General features: G+C 36.0%; 1 pseudogene; it reads left to right on the top strand.

Moving 5' to 3' along the window:
* The first annotated feature begins 423 nt into the window (after positions 1-423).
* LOC125468011 lies at positions 424-2,072 on the top strand (annotated as a pseudogene).
* The last annotated feature ends 21,833 nt before the right edge of the window (positions 2,073-23,905 follow it).

Below are 23,905 nucleotides of genomic sequence, written 5' to 3' on the forward strand. Positions count from 1 at the left end.
CTCTAAATTTTAGCTTAAGAGCTCATATAGCTAGTTGATTGGAGATGCTCTAAAGTTAAGTTTAACCTTGCAATTTTTAGCGACAAGCTCTTATTTCGCAATTGTTGCCAAACCAAAGGGGATAAAATGCAATATCCCTTCATCATTTATTTTTAGTTTAGCAAACAGATACAAGCTCTCTTATTAATTTTGACTTTCAAATTAAATAAATTATATGTAAAACAAACAAAAAGAAATTGGAATGTGAGAAAATTAAGGAGTGTGTTTATTATTTTTTCTAATGTATAACCGTCACTTAGCACTTTACTTTGTGATATTTTTTTTATATTTATAAGTTAAAGATCTTAAACTTGATTGTCGCCAAATCTGAATTTAAATTACGTTATTGCTAGTGCATTTTATGTTTTTGTTGCCCATTGAAGTTGAAGGTGAGTAATGTTTGACCCTCCTCTTGCTATGTTGCTCTCCTAAAAAAGAGATCTAACCCTAAATCCAGATTCCATAGCTGATTTCTTCAGATTGTTTCTCCTCCTTCGAACTTTTCAAGTCTCGCCTTCTTCACCAAACAGAGAAGAAGAACCCTAAAGCGGAATTTCACAGATGAGCTCAAAACCCAAAACCCAGAAGAAGAAAACCATATCAGAGTCAGACTTCCCACCGGAGATACTGTTCGACATCCTTTCTTGCATTCCGCCCAATGATTTGATTTGATTCCTCTGCGTTTCCAAATCTTGGTATGCCGTCATCCACGACCATCACTTCATCAAAGCTCATCTCCAACGCTCCATCCAAACCAATTCTGCTCGCACCCTTTTACTCCGATCAAATTCTGCTATTTGGTCAGATTTCTATTCACTGCCCTTCAACGGCAACAAAGTGTTCGGGACTCTTGTGCCAATTGAGCAGCCCTTGAAATACCCTGGCGACTACCCTGAGATGTTGGGATGCTCGGTTAATGGTGTGGTTTGTATTCACGACGGTGAATGTACAGATGTTTGTTTGTGGAACACGTCGATTCAAAAGTTCAAGAAGATTCCCCTCCCAACGTGGGAGCATCAGCCACCGTCATATTTCAACAGGTACACTCTCTTCGGGTTCGCGTACGATTCAGCTAATCATGACTTTAAAGTTTTGCGAATTACGCAGTTTGAGAACAGAAAGAGAGAGTCTGTGGGTTCCCAAGTCGGTGTTTATAGTCTAAAATCGAACTCATGGAAAAAGATCCAAAGCTTGCCTTGCAATGGTTTTTCTGTGCATAGGCGTGAGATTGTTTTTACGAACGGTTCTCTTGTTGGCTGATGCGTAAAGATAACAATCGATGCATAATTCTAACCCTTGATCTTGCCAGTGAGAATTATCGGGAGTTCCTCACCCCAGTGGACGAGGATGACAATTGTACTATGAATTTGGTGGTTTTAAAGGGCTCTCTATGTGTTCTTGTTAATAATAGGAGCAGTAGACATGAAGTTTGGATTATGAAGGAGTATGGAATGTCCGACTCTTGGACCTTGCTTTATTCTATTGTTCCGGAAACTGTGCCTTGGTGGTTTGGTTATTGTGACCCTTTGGGGTTCTCAAAGAACGGTGAAATGGTTCTTTTGCAGAAAGGTGAGGGTACGTTTGTTTGGTTTGATTTAGAGCAGAAAAATGTAACGAAGTTGACAATGGTGGTCTGCCACTCGTTTTTAAAGCAACCATTTGCTTAGGGAGCCTTTTTCTTCTTGATGGTGACTCCGTAGTGAGCGAAGAAGGTGGGTTTAACTAAAATGAATCATGCTCTGAAAAATATCTTGTTTATCTACTGTAAGTTGGAACTAATGTCCTGCTTCAATTTCCTGCATCTAATGGCTCATGTTCATGGGTTGTTTGTCATCTTGATTGATAATACATTTTGCAAGAAATTATCTTACCGTTGCATCTTGATCTTGTTCTGATCCGGGTTCAGACTTTCGTTTGGGAGATGCATCCTTATCTTTCTTTGTTTGAGTATACGTCTACTGTGATCATTGGAGTTTGTATATATAAAAGAAGGAGCTCCATGGAAAAAATGAATACAAATAGAGCAACCTCAGAAGCTGTAAATTGATTGCTCAAAGGCTAATTTTTTTGTTAATTAGATAGATATTCAACAAATAGAAAATAGAATGAGCGACTTGTTTCTTTTCCGACTTGTGACTTGTCACAAGTTTCTAGCTACATATTTGAATGCCTTTATCGTTTGATTATGTTTAAAATATCTTTGTTCAAACCAGTGTATTAAAAGCATGAGGCGTGGGCGAGGCGTCCGACGGATAGCCCAACCTAGGCGTGAGGCTTCGCCTCACGGGACCTAAATTTTTTAATATATACATTGAGCATACACATATATTATAAATATATATACACACATATATAGATATATATTATATTATATATATATATATATGTATGTATGTATGTATGTATGTATATGTAAAATAGTGGATGAAAAGCACAATAGCACACATATAACAATGGACGCAGACAACACACACATCCATTATATAAAAAATAAAAATCAGGAAAAAAGGCAGAGAGACGATAGAGCAAGGAAGAGGTATAAGGCAATTAAAACCCTACCCAAAATTTGGGTTTGGAAGTCCTTGAGGCGCGCCTTCTGCCGCCTATGTGGCTCCGACGACGCTTTCGTTGCCTAGGCAGCTTCAACGAAGCCTTATGCCCACTCCCTCAAAATAGAGGCGGCAACCCTTAAGTCCAACCTCAGAAGGTGCCTAGGCGCCCCCTGAGGCGAGCCTTTTAAAACATTGGTTCAACCTTTACTTTCTTGATTCAACAGATTAAAAAGACCAAAGAAAAAAAAAACTGTAATCCTTAATTCAAACTGAGCATACTAGTATTCTTGTTTGATCTCTAATCCTTTTTCCATTTAGCTTCCTCTTGCAAGCTTGCTGGAATTTTAGTATCTCATAGCATTTTGTGCTTCTGCAGATACTTGGATTGGATGATAACGCTGCTTCTCTTTTGCTTTACTCTTTGTTGCCAAGGCGATGTCTTACTTTCTGGAGTATGTCTTGGACTCTGGGTGCCAACCTATTTGGATACATTTTGTTTGTCTTTTTTTTTGTTTTTGTTTTTTTTTTTCCAACTTTCATGTGAATGAATTAGGCCTGGCAATTTCTGACACGACCCAATAACCCGACACGACACCACACGAAATTAACAGGTGTTTGGGTCGACACGATAACAAATCGGGTCGTTATCGGGTAACCCGATAAGCACCTGTTAAGATAACGGGTTGGTTCGGGTATACACGTGGGTAACACGATACACGATAAGCAGAATATTATTTTTATAATTTTATAACCCTAAAAAAATACTATAATAATTATATACATTAATTTTACAATTTTATACCCCTAAAAATTATAATATATATATATATATATTAAATTAACTATAAAATTTATAATAATTATAATAATTATATATACTATAATAATTATACCCCCAAAATATTAAGTCTATCTATAATTATATATATATATATATATTAAATTTTATAAAAACTATAATAATTATTAATTAATAATTTAATATGCATGATGCATTGCATGATTTTGCATCCATTGAAATTTGATGTGATTTCTTTCCATTCAAATTTCAATAATCAATTTCTTGTCGTCGCCAACTTGCCGCCCTTTTTGAAAAAAAAAATGGAGGGAAAATGAAAATGTTAAGAAAAGTTGAAAATGAAACAAAAAAGTGAGGGAATTAGGGAAAGATGTTGGACGGAAAAGTGAAAATGATAAGAAAAAGTTGAAAAGGAAACAAAAAAGAGAGGGAAAAATGAAAATTAATAGAAGTGGTGAGAATTTTTTTTTTTTTTTAAGTTATTAACTTTTTATCACACACATAACTGTCATGACATATCTCACTATTTTTATAATGACACACGTGACACGTGATGTATGTACTATTCCGTGTACCAGTCAATTATAATTTATACGTACAAAATAAATAGATTTAAATCTACTTAATAAATATATATATACACACACACACACACACGGAACTTGATTGATGGCATACGAATTCTCCAAAACTAATTTCAACGATCCAAACCGTCAAAATTGTTTGTATATACTTGGAGATCACATCAGCAAAAAATCACAAAAAAAAAACATTCAGAGATCAAGTAACGGGACAAAGCTTTTCAACGGTTATAAACGAAAAATCACGATTTAACGGTTATTTTAACTCCGATTTTGATGATTTTTTATAACTACACTCCTTGACCCTATATGAATACAATGAATGAATTCGATCTTCAATTTAAAATATTTACACAAGTGGATACCACAAAATCTTATGTTATACTTAATGAAAGTATACATAAACTTTAAGTGTTAGTCAATCTATCGTTTTACGAATTCTCCAAAACTAATTTCAACGATCCAAACCATCAAAATTGTTTGTATATGCTTGGAGATCACATCAGCAAAAAATCACAAAAAAAAAACATTCAGAGATCAAGTAACGGGACAAAGCTTTTCAACGGTTATAAAAGAAAAATCACGATTTAACGGTTATTTTAACTCCGATTTTGATGATTTTTTATAACTACACTCCTTGACCCTATATGAATACAATGAATGAATTCGATCTTCAATTTAAAATATTTACACAAGTGGATATCACAAAATCTTATGTTATACTTAATAAAAATATAAATAAACTCTAAGTGTTAGTCAATCTATCGTTTTATGAATTCTCCAAAACTAATTTCAACGATCCAAACCGTCAAAATTGTTTGTATATGCTTGGAGATCACATCAGCAAAAAATCACAAAAAAAAAAACATTCAAAGATCAAGTAACGGGACAAAGCTTTTCAACAGTTATAGACGAAAAATCACGATTTAACGGTTATTTTAACTCCGATTTTGATGATTTTTTATAACTACACTCCTTGACCCTATATGAATACAATGAATGAATTTGATCTTCAATTTAAAATATTTACACAAGTGGATACCACAAAATCTTATGTTATACTTAATGAAAGTATAAATAAACTCTAAGTGTTAGTCAATCTATCGTTTTATGAATTCTCCAAAACTAATTTCAACGATCCAAACCGTCAAAATTGTTTGTATATGCTTGGAGATCACATCAGCAAAAAATTACAAAAAAAAAAACATTAAGAGATCAAGTAACGGGACAAAGCTTTTCAACGGTTATAAACGAAAAATCACGATTTAACGGTTATTTTAACTCCGATGTTGATGATTTTTTATAACTACACTCCTTGACCCTATATGAATACAATGAATGAATTCGATCTTCAATTTAAAATATTTACACAAGTGGATACCACAAAATCTTATGTTATACTTAATGAAAGTATAAATAAACTCTAAGTGTTAGTCAATCTATCGTTTTACGAATTCTCCAAAACTAATTTCAACGATCCAAACCGTCAAAATTGTTTGTATATGCTTGGAGATCACATCAGCAAAAAATCACAAAAAAAAAAACATTCAGAGATCAAGTAACGGGACAAAGCTTTTCGACGGTTATAAACGAAAAATCAAGATTTAACGGTTATTTTAACTCTGATTTTGATGAATTTTTACAGCTACACTCCTTGACCCTATATGAATACAATGAATGAGTTTGATCTTCAATTTAAAATATTTACACTAGTGGATGTGGATATCACAAAATCTTATGTTATAATTTATATACTTAATAAAAGTATGAATCAACTATAATATTAATAATTATATACATTAATTTAATAATTTTATATCCCTAAAAAGTAAAAACTATAATAATTATATAGATGTAGGTGTAAATTGAATACAATTTCATGATGATCGATGTAAATTGAAGATTTTGTAAATGGAGGTGTAAACTTTTGAGAAAAACTTACAATCTTAAAAACAAAAACTCTTTATCCTTGCACATTTAATATTTGTAATATATTAGTAGTGTATGTATTATTTTTTTTATTAGGCTTTTATTTTCGAGTGTAGATATAGTACTTGAACAAGAAATATTTTAATGTTTTGAAGTAATATTTATGTGGCAATATGTGATATGTACAAATTTAAAAAAAAATATTTTTTTCTTAACGGGTCATAATGGGTCATAACGGGTCGGGTCACTTTACCCGTTGGGTAAAGTGACACGACCTGTTAAGGATCTGTTAAGATAACGGGTGTGACACGACACGACCCGTTAAGATAACAGGTATTACACGAAAACGACACGAACACGATAGACACGACCCGTTTGCCAGGCCTAGAATGAATGTTCGTGGAAAAAGTATGTGTGGAAGTTATTGATTGGTCCCCATACATCGGTGTGTACTATTTCAAAAGGTTTACTTGTCCTAGACATTGAATTATCAAAAGGTAGCCTTGTAAATTTTGAAAATTGACATGTATCACATGTAATATGTGACTTACAAAAATTTGGGAACAATTTTGGTAAAATGGTCTCAAAAGGATGAGCTAATCTCCTGTGCCAAACTTGGTTTTCCTTTATGGACTTTGATTTAGCTTGAAGAGCCTGAGTAAAATAGGAATTCTTGCACAGGTAGTAAAGTCCATTTATGAAGAACCCTTCAGTAATCATCTTCATGGTGAAAACATCTTGAACGTTAAATTATTTGGTGAGAAAATAGCACGATAGTTTAGGGTGTTTGTGATTTTTCCAATTGACAAAAGTTGGAAAGGAAAAGATGGTACATATAAGGCAGTGGAAGGTGTTTTGTGTGAAAGCAGGTTGATATCTCCTTTGCCTAAAATTAGGACATTCTTTCCATTTGCAACTAACACATGAGAAGGACTTGGAAAATATTTAAAGTTATGCAAATTTGTGACTATGTTTGTCATGTGATCAATGGCACCTGAATCAATTATTTAACAATCATTTTCAACACTAGCTAATAGGGCAGTAGAGAATGCTTCGAGAATACCTTGTGCCTCATCACTTGGTACTCTTTCATTTCCAGCAAGAAAATCGGCAAACTGTCCTAACATAGCTGTGTGGTTGCTCCCTTCATTACTTTGATCAGATGAAGCTCCCCCATGTCCCTTACGTTGCAGGAAAGATGCAAACTCATTGATAAGGGTCAATGGATTTGTCGTGAACTTTACGGATTCTTGTGGCATGGTAAGAGGAGGATGAGCAGTAGAAAATTATGCCTTGAAGTGAGATAGCTGTGAGAACCTTGGTATCATTTTTCCATCTTTGGTAAACTTAGGCCTGAGTTCAAGATGGAGTTCCCAACACTTCTTTTCCACATGCCCAACAACATCACAGTATTTGCACTTTAGGTGTGTGTTTATGCCCTTGCACACCTTGACCTCTGAGTGCTTATAATTTGAGGCATATGCTCGAGTCTCTGTCAATCTTGGACTGTATTCAGCATTCATCACCTTCTTCCTTGCTTCTTCTCATTGAATAGCAGCACAAACGTTGTTGAAAATAGGGTAACTGTTAACTCATTAGGATGTGACTCCTTAGATCTTTATACTCAGAGCTCAAACTCCCTAATAGCTGGTAAATTCTGTCTTCCTCAGCTTATTTTAGAAGAATGATAGGATTTGTGGTATGTGGAAGGTATATATCCAATTCATTCCACATGGTTTTGAGACTCCCAAGATGTTGAACAAAAGCTTTCCCTTCTTGCTGAGTACTAGCATTGTCTTTCTTCAGTTGGAACACTCGAGCATAGTTATTTTGATTTCCATACATATCCTTCAATGCCTTCCACAGGTCTTGTGAGGAATTAGAGTAACTGAAAATCTTAGCAACATGTTTCTCTATGATGTTGAGTAGTAGAGACATGACAAGTTGGTCCTTCCAAAGCCATGAATCATATGTGGGAGAAGAACTGTCTGGAACATCCACACTTCCATTCACAAATCCTAATTTACCTTTGCCACCTAGGGCTAGTGAAACAACTCGGGAACAAGGCAGGTAATTGAATTAGTTCAATAAAAATGAACATAAACGTTGATTGGTGTTAACCTCAATATCTAAAAAATTTGAGGAAAGACCTTGTGAAGTTTTGACCTCAAGATTCACAGAACTTTCTTCAGCCATAGTTCAAACTTTGAAGAAATAATCGCAATAGTAAGAATAGGCAGGGACAGGTTACAAAACAACTTGTTTTGATACCATGTTGATTTTTTGATTTAAATTGTAATATTTCATATGTTTCAATGTACAAGAGACCAAGTATATATGAGAGAAGAGAGGAAAGAGAGATGGCTACAAGTAATCAACTGGGAAACCCTAGTGACCGAATAAACCTAGGCTTAATCCAATCCTTAAAGCAAGAAGATTACACCAAACACTAGGTTATGATGCTAATCACGTTAACTCCCTTAAATAAAGGGAAGATAGCTGTTTTACTCTTTAAGATAATGATGACCTTGATATCTAGGATTTCGTGACCCTTGAAACCGAGAGACCAAAGGTGTGTACATTTCAACAAAAGTCTTACTTTGAGAGACCAAACACATTAAAAAAAATTATAATAATTAATTTATATGTGCGAAAAATATGAAAAAAATATGCAAACACTCATAGTCGCATCCTCTACCCTTTGAGGATGGGTACATGATCGTGTGAATTTTTAAAACCATACAAACTCTCATGAATTGTATTTTTAAGGGAGTTTAAAATAAACAAAATTTATAATCATTAATGTATAAGTTTGAAAGATGTGAAAGCATAATAAATGTTTGGGTAAATTACACAAAACTACCTCAACTATAGATCGAACGACACTTTCATACTTCATCTTTTAAAAGTGACAATGTCATACCTCATCTTACGAATTTGTGACAATGTCAGACCTCTGTTAGTTTTTTTGTTAAATGCTGACGTGGCTTGAGACGGGACCCACTTCCTAGCCAAGTGGATAAAAATATTAATTAAATATTAATAAATTAAAAATAAATTATTTTAATATTTTTATTTTAAAACATGTGGGACCCACCCCCAATAATTCTCTCCCTTTCTCTCCTTTTTCTTCCTGATCCGAACCCATCTCTCCCTCTCTTCCCTTTCTCCCCTGCGTTCCATCTTTCTCTCTCTCTTCTCTCTCTCTCTCTTATCTCTCTCACATCCAATCTCTCTCCTATCTCTCTCACCTTCACCTTCACCTTCTTCCTTCGTCCATTCTTCACTTTTTATTTTAAAAAAATTTGGACCAAAAAAATCCATATTTTGTTCTTTTTTTTTGCAGCGGGTCCGTCGGGCCTGGGACAAGAGAGGCGAGGCGACGAGGATGCATGGCTTAATTCGGTGGGGCCCGACACGAAGGATCGACGGGTGGGGATAATGGGTATGTCTGATTTGGGAGTGGGCTCAGGTGGGGAGAAGGGGGTGGGGAGGACGGGTGGGAAGGGTTTTTGGGTTTTGGGATTTTGGGGATGCAGGTGCCTAGAGAGAGAGAGAGAAGAGAAAGAGGCGAGAGAGAGAGGAAAGAGAGAGGGTGGTGGAGGAAGGTTGGGGGGGAGGGACAGGTGGGAAGGTTTCTGGGTTTGGGGGATGTAGGTGCACAAAGAAGGAGAAGAAAGAGAGGCGAGAGAGAGGAGAGAGAGAGAGGTCCCATAATTTTGTATAAAAAAATATTTTATTAAAAATATATTTAATTATTTTTTAATCCAGTTGGATTAGTGAGTGGATCCCTGTCTTTAGCCATGTTAGCACTTAACAGAGAAATTAACAGAAAAACTGATGGAGGTCTGACATTGGCACAAATTCGTAAGATGAGGTATGACATTATCATTTTTAAAAGATGAGGTATGAAAGTGTCGTTCGACCCATAGTTGAGGTAGTTTTGTGTAATTTACCCTAAATGTTTATAAGTGCATCATCAACGCTTTAAACGATGGTTACATGGTCGTTGAGATTTTTAAAACCCTCCAAATCTCATGAACAGTGTTTTTTATTTGAGTGCAAAATTAATAAAATTAATAATAGTTATTGTAGAAGTGTGAAAAAAGTAATTGTTTGGGCGAAGATTTTCGTGGGGAAGGGTCCTTGGCACCTCAGCACAGCTCCCCAAGGGATTGGCACTTTTGATGTGTAGTTGAACTCTTACTTGCTGATGTGGTGTAAGCAGAGAACAGAGTTAGTTCTGAAAGGTGCTTTTGTGGGGCCTTAGGCGTAGGCCTTGAGGCTCGCAATCAAAACTAACTGAGTGCTAGGCGTGCCACTGCTATCTCAGTATAGCAGATGTAAAACAAGAGTGTGTTTAGTCAATTACTTGTGCCCTAAGTTACTCAGACTTCTTGTTATCAAATGATTGTCGTGGATGGGTTAAGTCCACATTAAGTTATTTTTCTTGCCTTGTGACCAAGGACTTTCAGTTTATAGTTTTGTATGTTCGTATGAAGGGAGTTTAGATCCCCTTTAAGCCATTTAGCTGTTTGCTTGGTTCTTGATTGATTTTAATGATAGCCTATCCATTAAACTAACCAGATCCAGATGAAAATGGGACTCTTAAAATAGGACAACAGGTGGACATGACTTAAATACATACTGGGGAATGCATTACGTAATAGATCTACAAATTCAGAAAACAAACAAAGAGCTTCAGGCAAGATTTCACCTTGTCTGTCAAGGTTGAACTTCTTGCAGTCACTTTTCTTTGTGATTATAAGGGTTTGTATGCTAAAAAGGGATGGATGGTAAACAGGTTTACACAAGGGAATCAATACTACGCCACTAAGGGAGATAGCAAAGCTTTTAAACTAGAGAGAAAGATAGCTTGTCGCTAAAAAGGACTGAATCTGGGTTGATTTTAGCTTTTGGATGCAAATCAGGATTGAGAGCAGAGTTTTCATGTTTGTTTGTTTAATTGGTTGGGTGTCCTTATCTCTGGGGCCTATTCTTCCTTTTATAGGCTAATTAGCCCAACTGCTGTGACTTTGCTTTTGCCCGAAAGCATTTGGAAGGTAGTGACTCATCATATTTTTACTTGTATTGCCACTAAAAAGTGCTTTTTGGCTGATTGTGAGTTAGTCTCCATCACTTGACCTTTAAATCATAGACACATGGTCTATTCATTAATTGGGAGGCGCCAAGGTGATTGGATTCGAGCGAGTCTTCTTCTAATTGGCATCTCAAGGCTTTCTCACACTTGCAGCCGAATGTTCAAATATTAACCCAAATAGTAATCACTCATAATGGAAAGCTTTACAACTTTTATGAAGGGTTCAACTCTAAAATTTAGTATCTATATACTAATTTAGTATAATTATGTTTTTCATTTTCATTTTTATTGATTTAAAATATATTTTTCTTAACGGGTACGAATCAGGTCATATTACGTGATAATATTAACGGGTTGATTTCGGGTCGGGTCATATTACCCGTTTACTTTAATGGGTATTACACGACACGACCCGTTAAACTATCGGGCATGACATGAAAACAACACAAACACGAGAAACACGATACGAATGCCAGGTCACAAGCTACAAGGGTAACCATGCGGTGAGTCAACGATGCTTTGTAGAAAATTTGCTTTATTGTAATATGGGAAGTGTTATTGGCACTCCAAAATTCTCATTCTACACTCTTCACAAGAGTATTTTTTCTTTTCTAATATAGAAAGTTTGAAGTGTAGAATGAGATTTTTGGAGTGTTAATAACAATTCCCTTTAATATTTGGTATACCTTTCAGTTCCATTACAGTTCATAACCTCAGCTGTGTCAATATTTTCTTTGCCAAGGCTGAGTTTGATATAGACTAATAACTCGTCAGATATGGACCGTCTAGCTAGTCTTGAAAGTTTGCATATATATATCAATGTACAAAATAAAATCTTCTACAAAATGCCTCATGTTTGCAAAAGATAACTTGCTTGTGAAGGTAGAAGTAGAAACTAATGGAATGAAGGAGAAATATTTCGCCTTCAGTTCGGAGAAAATCGTTAATGATTAATAGCTTCTGTAAAATTTATATGGAACCAGAATATCAAAAAAAGTTGCTAAGCTTTCCGACATTAATTTTATAATAATTTGATGAAATATGCAGATGAATTCCATTGAAGTATGTAGAAGTAAGCATAGCCACCTTGGTTATAGCAGATGTGCTGGCTCTTATGCACCCCAAGTCGAATGACTCTCTTTGCAGTCAAAATATAAATTAAAGTAAAATAATATTTGTATTAAAAGAATATATCATCCAGGGCACATTATAAAAAACAAGAACCAATCTCCTCCAATAAAGCAGAAACTGAAAGCAACTAGACGAAATAGATTTATAGTTGCGAATCCTATTTCAACCAAAATTACAATAAAGAGAAGAAACCAGGACAAACGTGAGTTTTCAGAAAATCCACAACAATGCCTCTTTGTCACTCCCAAATCTCCTCCTCTTATAATTTCTATTACATTTTTGACGAATATAATGGATGCTAGCCGTCGCAACTCGCAACAACCTTAGACCTTTGTTCCCTGAGACAAGCTAGGCAACTATCAAGTCATTTGTCGGAAGGAGTGGCATCCACTACCAAGAAGGATCTTAGCCCATCCGTAAAAAAGCTCTTCTTGTAGTAGGTCAGCTGTACCGTGCAGCACGAACATGTATTTGGTTTACAGAAAGTTAAAAGCAAAAACACCATCTAGTTGCACCTTCCTGCCTTGCGGTGTTGTTTTTCCTCCGAACCAAAAGCGACACAATGACTACATTTGGCCCTTAGAGGATCTGAATGCATACAACATTCACAACACCAACAGAAAATCCTGTTCCCATTATCTGAAAAACGAATACAACATTGCATGACAAGTGACAACCAACTGCAACTAACTTCAACAAATAGTAACTTTCACTTTACTCGACAATCTTGAAACTTCTAGACAGTAACTGGAATTAGCCAAATCTACCCTTGTAGACTATAACTAAATTAATCAACCAAACCATCCCAAAGGCTAGAAATAACATCCAACTTCCTCCATTGAAACTTACCCCTTTATCCTTTTGGCTCAACTCTACTGCCGATATCCTACATTTGTAAAAATTGAAAATTAGATACGCAAGATATTGTGTCAACAACAGGTGGAAATAACCAGAAAGATCTAGTAATAAGTAGTAATCAGTGCAAGAGATGTTGATAAAAAAAAATAAAAATAAAACCAGCCCTTTCTTTCCACAATGCTTCAAATGGCATACACAAGAAAATAAATAGAAAGAAAACGCCAAACGAACAATTGAGAAGAGAAAAAAGTGTAATCACTGTTTGTGGTGGTAATTGGAGCTGTAAGTCAAATTTAGTGTACCTCTAACGAATGATAGTGTGAAAATCCAGTTTTACCTGAAAACAGGAACCTATCACAAACTGCATCCCTTACTGTTGGACTAATATCCCACTCACATTTCTAATGATTTATTCATCTCTCAACGGAACGGAAGTGTATATAACAATTACATGTGTGAGTGGAGGGCAAGTAACCTAATAAAACTAATCACGAATCCTACTAATTACAAGAAACTATAAAGGAAGGCAAATGAATAGTTACGCCAATGCCTCGGACAAGCTTCTAGAAGGTAGACTTCAGCAATGACTTTGTGAATAAGTAGGCAAAATTATCTTAGGATCAGATTTGCTTGACTTCAATCTTTTGATGCTTTGCTGTGATGAGATTTGCTTGACTTCAAGGGCTGCTCAATTTTCGCGGCTGTTTCGAACGCTTAATCGTTGAAAGACAACCTGAGATAAATTTGACTTGAGTAAAATGGCGCGAGCAGAATATGGTTTGGTTTGATGAAATGGTGGTCCTGCACGGCGTCATACCAAGCTTTGGAAACACAGATGAATCAAATTAAATCCTTGGACAGAAGCCGAGAAAGGAAGTCGAACAATATCTCCGGTGGGAAGCGTGACTCTGACATTGGTCTCTTCTTGGTTTAGGGTATTGACATTGGTTTCTTCCTCTCTGTTCCGCGAAGGAAGTGAAACTTGGAAAATAAACAAACTTTGGAATTGAGTTGTGGAAAGGGTTCATTGCATTTATCCCCTCCAGTTTGTCAACAATTGCATGTTAAGACCTTTTTTTCTGTAGGAATTTCATATCAAGACGTCATCGTTTAAAAGTTAATGTCAAACCCAAAGATATGAATTAGTTCAATGCAAGGTTTCAAACTTTCACTTTTGTTGATTATAATTATATTTGAGGGTTTTGAACTCTAGACTTAACCTACTTATACTCATCACCGAACCGACCCAACCCTCACCACGGTGCTAACCCCAGTGGCTACATAACATATACACTTATTCTCCGATTGTTGGCTAAGTTGGCTTTGTAATTTGGATATCCGGTCGACATAGAATTCATGAAAATGAAATTACGGCAACTGTCAAGTAGTTTAGTTATTCGTCGCCTGAATTACAGACTACAGAGATGAATAAGTTCCGCGGATACTTTTGGCACATTCATTCACTCATATTAAAACGCAGACAACAATTTGTTCAGTTGGTACCCAGAGTCCCAGGCATACTCCAGAAAATCAGAATTACGTTTGGCAACAAAGGGTAAAGCAAAAGAGAAACAACCTCATCATCCAATCCAAGTACATGTGGCGGAGCAGCAAACAAGCTTGCAAGAGGAAGCAAAATTGAAACAAGGGATTAGAGATTAAACAAGAATATTCATTAGAGTTTCTTCTTGCTCTTCTTAATCTGTTGAATCAAGGAGTTGAGGTTGAACTTAATTATTCGTAAATCACAATCAAACAGTCACATACATTCAAATCTTGCGGCTTTGTATGACCTACTCATTAGGTTACGGAACACTTGTGAAAACAATACGACGCAGGAACCGGATACAGAAGTTATACACACTAATAATAATGCCTACGCTGTTGAGTTAATCATCACTATTTCTGATGCAAGTTTACCCAAGTCAGAAAGCAAACATGTGATTTTATTTTCTATCTGTGGTGGATAGCTTACTAATTAAAATTTGTTTCAGCCTTTGAGTTGTCGTCTTACTGCCTTGGAGGTTGCTCACTTATTTGTAGTCATTTCCCAGAACACAATTGCAATCATGAATGAAAATCCAGGCTATATTATTGACCTCGTCCTCTGAATATCAGCATGGTTAATGAAAAAAAAAAAAAAAATATATTGACATGGTATAATATTTAGTCCTATAAGAAATCCAGGCTTATATTGGAACTTACTGAACTGGTACCTGGAGCAGGAATAGGTGCACCAGCGGCTGCCCATTGATCACATGTTCATGTTAGCATTCATATCGATAAAATACACATAATTAATCATGTGAAAATATTGAAAAACCTTGTCGAAAATACAAAAGTTTTAAATTTACCTTGGCATTAGATGGCTAGAGTCCGTTTGACTGGAAATTGGAATGGAATACTTCCAGTCACAAGGAGACACAAACAAGTCCCTGCTAGTACTTGTGATGGATTTTAGCGAACAGCAGCAGTCTGCGGTTGGTGATGTACCATTGGCACTGCTATTAGTGAGAAAACTCATGCAAGGGGACAAGCTAGCAATAGTGTTGGCGGTGCAAAGGGAACTGACTTGAGCGAAGACTGTCGGAGCCAAGACCAACGCCACTGAAAATGCAATAACTAGACGGGGGAATGGCACAACAAATTCCATAGTATCTGAATATTTTTTTGGAAATTGGAAGGAAATTTGTGGTTTTGGAGGAGTTGGAAACGTGAATTGTGAGAAGGGTGAGAGTACTAAAATAAAAGTTCTAAGAACTGAAAGGATGAAACTAATGTTACTAATCAAATACTAAAAGACCTGAATTCTTCATTTCTCTCGTTATAAAGAATCCGGGTTAGTTATATTGAAATTACCTCTTATTACAGGGGCCTCGCTGCTGCTTCCCAGACAGGCATCAAGAACAAAGACTGTAACGAACAACGTCTATTAGATACATCAAATTGCAGCACGGCATCAAATATTCATACACCAGAAGACCAAACAGACATAAAACAAAGACTTAGACTACCAAAACGAAACAGAGAAGAACTATAATGATATGTTTTGAAAACGAAGTTTGTAAATTAGCAAACTAACAAACTATCTGGGGAAATAGACAAAAATATGACATTTTCTTAATCTTGGGATAGAAATAGGACAAACCGGCTATTCACAATCCATGCACACCATGCATAAAACCAAAATTACTAAAATACCCATATATAAATACAAAAACCCTGATGTCATTTCATCATTTTTGTCATTTGGAAGAGAGGCATGCCGGGAGAGCTCTGTGAGCTCTAGGTTCTAGGTTGAGCTTCGATCTCTAAGCTTCGATTTTGAAGAAAGGGAAGTCGAGAGTAATGCTTCGAAATGAGGGTTTCTTGAATGCATCAGTGTTTAATCCTTAAAAATATGACTTTTGTACCGGATTTTCCATTTTGACAGGAAAGTTCCATTTTTTCTAACGAGTGAAACTTTGGAAGCTATATTTCCACAGCCATCCAGTCTCTCTCTCTCTCTCTCTCTCTCTCTCTCTCTCTTATCTCTTTCTCTCTCCAACTCAGTCATTGTCTCTATTTTTGCAACTAATTACTTGTTTCTTCAATTAGTTTTTTGGATTTCCAGAGATGGGAAGTCGAAGAAAGTGGTAGGGAATGTGTTATGGAAATTTTTATTGTTTGTGGGTTTTGTTATTTTTGACTATGGGTTTTGATCTTAGAGTTTTGCGTTTTAGTTTTTGTTTAGGGTATTGAAGATTCATGGAGTTGTGTTGGTGGATTTGGCTTTGTTAGTTTGTTACAGAATGCTTAATATTTGTTAATTTTGTTATGAACTTGCAAATGTTTGTGAATTTGATCTCGAATCGGTGTTAGTTTGAAAATTTTTGTGAATTACAAGTCTTAGTTCAATATGTAAAAAATTGTACACAAAATGCACACGACATGCACATGCGATCTCACTTAAGGCATTTACGTTGCCACAATTATCTTAATTGATGCAATCTTTTTTATGTACAGGTTGGATGAAGAAAGTAAGAAAAGGGAATGCCAACAATAAAGTTGTGGGATCTTGGTGGTTAACCCAGGTTTCGAATCATGCGGGAAAGATATTGCCGTGTAGTTTCATATATTGTGTACTTTTGTGCTTATTTGTACATTTTTCTAGGTATAGGATTTGAATTTTTTTTTATTTTTGGTTTCCCAACCATGACAGTAAACATGTCGTTATTGCTGGTGAGACACTAGATTTATTAGTCTTTTGTTTACATATGCAGTGATATGATTACCAGTCTTTCACATGTTTTATCTTTCGAAAGCAACTTTATGTTCTATTGAATTTGTCATTTTTTTTCATGTTGTAGTTATATTGTGGATGCTGCTAATTATGATAACTTGCAAGTCTGAAGAAGAAAACTTCATGACCTCTTAAGTAAGGCATCGCTAAATGGTATTCCGCTGCTGGTACTACGTAACGAGATTGGCAAAAAGGAAACTCTGTCTAAAGAGGGTTTGTCATAAGAAATATACATGAACATTTTCATACTTTGTAAGGAATACGGTTGCCCATATGTGGTGGTTTTCTTTGAACATATTGATGTTTGTGTTATTTTTTACATATGAATATGTTTGTTTTACTTACGAATTGTGTTAGTTCTACATAGTAATCATGTGTTGAGCAACATAATTTGTTGTCCAGGGATCATAAATCCATCACCAATAGGGAAGTTTGTTGGTTCATAATATCCTCCAAGAACTTCTACAAACATTGACTGGCTTGTGAAGGATTCGAAGTAAAATATTTGAGTTCTTTCTTGTTCACACTGATGATATTACATTTTTGAGAGTGGATTTCAACAAAGTTATCGAAGTGGCTTTTGCTGTTTGCTCAGTTGGGTTTGTTGATATCTAACCATCCATCATCGTCTTCTGTTATGTGCTTGAGGTAGACATATTGGGGTTGTTGCAACAGCCTTATGTCAATGTTTTGGTTTATATGTATACATTTTGACTTTGTGAATTGTAAAGTACAAACTACTGCCATTACATATGATACGATTATTTTGGTTAACGAATTTTGATATTGTGATATATGTGATCGTTATGGATTATGTTGTAATTCTATCCACTATATGAGTAGCATGCCATAAATGGTGTTTTATAAATGGTAGAAGTAACTCCCTGCCCAATCTCTAATTGTATGCATACCAAGTGCGTATAGTGTATATTTTACATGCAAGTCATGTGCATCACATGTGCATGACATGTGCATATCCTTTGCATGACTTATGCACCATGATATAGTGTTTATGTCATCTACATGTCGTATGTACAATGTATATAGTTCCTATTTAGTATTTACATATTTCATACTCTTCACGTTAAGGTACTTTAGGACATGGTAGGCTGCACAAATAACAAACGCATGTAGTCTTTATATTTATTATCATATAATAGTTAGTAAATACATTCCACAATACTCTTATCATCATATAATAGTTAGCAAAACGAGGTTGTACCACTCCTTCAACTCAGGGTTAAAATTCTCAGCTTCATGCCTCAACTTGAACATGTATGTGTTGTGAATTGTTTTGGTTATCTGAGAAGTGGAATGCCTTTTTAGCATGATGTGGATCAAAACATGTTGGATAAAAGAGGGAATATGTTGAAAGTGTTTTTTTGGTGAGTATTTGATGCATGTGACCTACAAAATTTGTAGGAATCCCTAACAATCCTGTTTTGTCCCAACTTGAAAGTTGGTTCCAATTTGTGGGAAGAAAAATGTTTTCCCCTCCTTAGCTTATATACAAGGTTACAAACCACTAGGTACCCAAACAAGACCTCAACTAAAACTCATTAACTTTATAATATATTATTATTATTGAGGGACCTTGGCAGGTTTCCCTCTCTTTCTAAATTGTTTTTCGATTTTGGAGGGAACCCAAGTTGACAATAAAGGTGACGAGACATAAAAGTGAGGTAGTTAAGATAATCCCTAGGCCCATAGCACATTGTTCCAAGGTTTTCCTTTTTCCTTCCATTTTTCCCTCTCCTATTTATGTGTTAGCACAACAAGTTCTTCCATTGCCAAACAAAAGAAATTCTTCTAGCAACTGAAATTCCATCCTTTCCGGAGACTGAAGGTTCGACAGGCACATTTCAGTAGCCCGTCCATCTGCTCGGTTTTCAAGATATTAAGGTAGGGTGTTTATTTCTAAGTTTCTATATCAATGATTTATGGATATGGTGGGTATGTTCCATTTTCTGTTTGAAGTGTTGTATTTCAAAGATTTGACCAATTTTTTTCCGTCGTGTGCATACAATGTGCATATGGGCATGCCTGTACTTTAATATGACAAATGCGAATATTTACTAGTTCTGATGCACCTATGTTATGTGTAATTTCAGGTTTGTTCAAAAAAAAAAAAACATGGGGAAGTACCTACAATGATTTTTTCATAATGGGAAGTGGGTTATATTCGATAAGGAAAAGGAGTATGTAGGTGGTGAAGAGAAAGGAGTTGTTGTGTCTAAATCCATAAAAATGCTAGAGTTTTTGGAGATTGTTTCGAAGATCGTGTGTTGTGGCATTGACATGGTTACTCTTGTCTACTCACTTCCATTGGGGTTCCATGCAAACAAACTTATGTTCATTGGGAACGATAGTGACATGTGGTATTTTTGGAGTATAGCTTGGCAATTATTTCTATGAAGGTGACACCTATATATGTATCGATGCTTGATATCCCTGACAATATGAACCTACCTCCCACTAAGGTGCCACTATGCTCTAATGCAATGTTTGAAGTAATGAGTACTTTAGCTACCAAACAAAGGGTTTTGGGTACTACAGAGGTGCCTTTTGAAGATAGTGATGACATAAATTGGGTTACCATGGTGGACTTTGTTTCATGGCAATACGGATTTGATTCAACTGTCATGACTAGTTTTCAACTGAAAATGTCATGTCCATGGCTGACAGTAATGAGGTACAACCAAATGGAGGTGTACATGTCAAAAATTGGAAGCGCAAGAGAAGTACGATTGTGGAAGACACATATAAATCTACCTCCAATTCTTATGCTTACATGAAAAACGTAAGTTATGGTGTCTAGGGAAACGCGAATTGACAACCATATTTGAAAAAGGGTCACTTTTTTGTCGACAGTCAAGATCTGTCATGAAGGCTTCAATTGAAAGTGATTAAAGGAAATTTTTAGTACATGGTCGATTCATCTTCGAATGGGCGTCTCATTGTCAAGTGTAAGGATACCCGGTGTCCATGGTGGATTTCCGTATACCGAAAAGGTGGTGCGGGGGTTTAGGATTGCCAAAGATGAAGTTTCCCACTGGTGTAATTTGGCTTTGTTGAAGGACCGTCACCCGCAAGGTAACGCACTGGTTATTGGTCACATGATGAGGGAAGAGATACAACGTAATGATCAACATTTCCAAGAACATTAATGCAATGTTGCGCTTTGCGAGGGGGCTGCCTATACTTTACTTGATCGATTTCATTAGGGTGGTGTTGCAAAAATGGTGTCGTCAAAGGTGGGATATAGCGCGTATGACCACTATCACGTTGTGCCCCGATGTCGGTGAAAAAAATTAAGAAAAAAGGTACAAGATACAAGGCCCATATGTGTCCATAAACTAAACGACACCAAGTTTCATGTGTACCACGTGGACGGTGAAGCCGTGGTCGATATACAAGACTTGCAATTGCCCAAAATTCGATGTTGAGCAATTACCCTACAAACACGCCATTCCAGCTTGCTTATTTGCAAACCAACGGACTTCCAGGGAACTTGTTGATATCCCAACACCACATGTTTGTTTCCATTGCATGGGGTGTGCCTATAATGTGCATGTATTCTGCATGTCATGGTATTTTTGGATTAAAGTGTTTTGTTTTAAATGGTAAAAGAAGCTCCTTGTGAATGTGTTATGCATATACTGTGCATGCATTAAGTTGTGCATATTGTGCATATAAGAAGGATGTTTAGTTTTCACGTTTATAACCCACACAAAATGGGATGGGGTCTATGTGAAAAAGAATATTTATACAAGTCTACCATGATGTGGGTGAAAATCCATTAAGTCAAATTAAGTGGCCAAATAAAACCTTAATTAAAACTCCCTTTTGTTTTTGTAACATATTATTATTCAACATTTATGAGTTGACATAAGAAGAAAATACATCTTACACATTTACATGGAATCCACACCTCAAGTAGGTTAGGACAAGACATAAATATGAGGTCATGTTCAACATATGTACAACTCATCTGCCTTGTCTTATAAATAAGGTTATGAAGCCAACTAATACATTTACAAACAAACCATGGATGCTAAAATTTGTTAACCAATTTCCAATTTTTAGCTTGGGATTTACACAACTATGAGGATGGTGCATTTTCCAATAAAAAAAATCTTAAAATAATGGAGTAAGTATCATCCCGTTTGGCGCAAATTCTTGAAGAGAATCCCAAAGCGTATAATAAATTGCTCTTTATCATGCATTTTTTTTCTTAAAAAAATTAGGGAATGTATCCCACCAATGTATTTTTTGTTGACATGTATCCATCACTTGTCTAGGGAACCAGAACAATTTGTTGGTACCAATTTTTTGCCTTTTTGATAGGCAATCATGTCTTTGTTCACCTATTAAACGACAACATTTCACATTACTGTAATACCTTGTTTATTTTTAGATATATGATTTAGTGATAAAATTCAAATGAAGGGAAATGTGAAATCCCTTTCTTGGATTTTTTTATTAAATTAAGTATTTTGTGTAGTATTCATGGTTACAACACATTTATATTCACAGAGTATATTTTTTTTCAATAAGTTAAAAAGACGTAAATGGCCCTAGTTGGCTAAAAAGAATTATACGAGGACGTACTTTATTCTTATATGTTTCTCCGTATTTCTTGGAATATTTGGATAAAACTCAATCCCACGAATGTGTAGGCGAAAACTGTTAGCGAAACCGTATTTTAACAAAGGAGTTATGAACGACCAAAGACAAGGGTAAAATGGTTATTTGACCATTAATCTAGAAGACTCCAGCTTTGCTGGAGTAGTCATCTGGGGTAGAAAAGCCACATGTGTGGCTGTAACTAGGGGAAGATGAGAGAAGGAAATAGGCGAGAGACCAGCAGACTCGATCCCAGACCCCTCGACCTGACGACCTGATTTTGACCTGGTAATATTTTCGGCGATTTTCGTCGTTTTTGCAATGAATTCCACTTAGCCACCAATTTCCCACTCCACACCTACCTCCACTCTCCCATTTCAGTAGAAAACTGAGACGTTTTGGCCTCGTTTTCACGAAGAACAGCATCGGTGGGTGCGATGACTTTTTGGTGGTGATCCGCCATTCCTTAAGTTAATTTCATCGAGCACCACCACTAATAGACTCATCTCAACCTCAGGAACAAGACCCATGCATTCGTTGAGGCGTCGGAGTTCAATTTTGTAGCGAGGGCGGATCGCGGTAGTTTCAGGCGTTTTTCTGACTGAATTGGACTTTGGCCCAGGTATGAAAATTATTCCCTATGGTGTGTTCTACAATCCTATGAAATTTGGTAATGTTTAGAGTTGGTCAGAAATTTTGGTTTCCGTTCGCTGGAAACCACCGCCTATGACGGCACGTGGCTCGTGTTCCGACTTTGCCTTTTTAAGTTAAATTCGATATTTTGATTTCATATTTGATATGATTTGATTGTTTGAATCTAGTATGATAAACGTCCACCACTTGAATATTTAAGTGATAAACGGTTTAAATATGATGGTGAAGTATGAATGGCTTGATCCCGCTTGGGGGTATGTAGGCAGTCTAACAAAGAGGTTAGATGTAGCCATAAGTAACTGAAATAATTTTTTTGAATAATTGTCAAGTAAGGAAATTTACTGTGGTTAATAGAGTTGTAACTAACCATAAATTTATTTTTGTCCTATCACTGTGTTTTGCTTCCGAATTTATTTTGGGGAGGGGGAAGGCGTTATAATTACTAACTCCACATAGGCGCGCACACACACTCCAACATATTGCAAACTTTATCACATAATCAGCCTCCACACTTGAGGAGCTAGAGATGAAAAAGAAGAAGGCATACAAGGGAGAAGTTAAGTTGCTCGGGACGTATGCCAATCTTCATAGCGACACCCAGACTAACAAGGATTGGCTTAATGTAGACGTGACCATTAAGTGCAGCCTCAGTCGTAGGCATTTGTTCTAGGCCTGGCTTGGCCACCCTTTTTTGTAGACTGTAAAGGTCCCTTTTTTGTGTAGTCTTCCAAAGTTAAAACTTACATAGACCTTCTTAACTTGTTGCACCACTGTTCTTTTAGTAAAATTGGGACATTGGCGCATCAAGATAATACTTTTGATCACTTTAATGTATATGTATTGCCACTCATTGTAATGAGATGGGATTAATGACAACTTCCACTTTTGTTTTTTGTCATTTAGTGTACCATGCTTTTAGTTGTCCTTAAAAGAGCTTAAGAAAGTTTTGACAAAAACTAAAGAACTAAAGAAATTATAAGAAATTCTACATGGACAATCTGTACATATTATGTGCATACAATATGCATGCATACGATGTGCATACTACATGCATGGAAAACTTGTATATACTACGCATGGGAAATGCATAGCATGTGGACGAAAATTACAAATACCAAATTTTCATAATTTTTACAAAAGGAAAATTCAAACCACTGCCAAAATTTAAGGCCCAATTTTGAATTTAATTGTCCTTTGATTTTGGTGATTTGGTGTGTATAAACGGAAACACAAAACACTCCATACTCGCATCCCTCTAATGAAGAAATCCATATCACAATTAAGCAATGAAACCTTCATCTTCCCGTTCTTGCCCTTACTCCCCTCGCACCTCCCTTAGAAATCTTCTTCTTG

This window comes from the organism of the source record quoted next, unplaced genomic scaffold, assembly GCF_019419815.1.
Source record: "Pyrus x bretschneideri cultivar Hongxiangsu unplaced genomic scaffold, Pyrus_bretschneideri_v1 Contig21, whole genome shotgun sequence".
In the NCBI taxonomy this organism is placed as follows: domain Eukaryota; kingdom Viridiplantae; phylum Streptophyta; class Magnoliopsida; order Rosales; family Rosaceae; genus Pyrus; species Pyrus x bretschneideri.